Genomic DNA, 332 nt, shown 5'->3' with positions numbered 1-332 from the left:
CAATACACCGTTGGTGTCTACCAACTCGGACATTCCAATGTCTAGCACGTTGACCGTCGGTCCAGCACTCTCGACAATAGCGCTTTTGCCTCCTAGCAGAGGTGGGCTCATGACTCGCCAAAGCTCCACCAGGAGACGTGCGCGTAGCGCCCGAGGTCTTTGACCTCCAATCAATCCATGGCTCATGATGTTCCAATCATGCCATTCCTAGGATGAGGTCATACCTTGCATCCTAGTCTAAGACTAGACAGCGTTTCACGCTATCAAAGTCAAGGAACTTACTCCGAGGTCCACAAGGACCATCGGGACCGTGACAGGTCTCCCCGTCGCTT

This window comes from Plasmopara halstedii (assembly GCF_900000015.1).
Source record: "Plasmopara halstedii genome assembly, contig: Scaffold_1548, whole genome shotgun sequence".
Taxonomy (NCBI): domain Eukaryota; phylum Oomycota; class Peronosporomycetes; order Peronosporales; family Peronosporaceae; genus Plasmopara; species Plasmopara halstedii.
The sequence above is the reverse complement of the archived record's forward strand: the minus strand, read 5'-3'. Positions refer to the sequence as shown.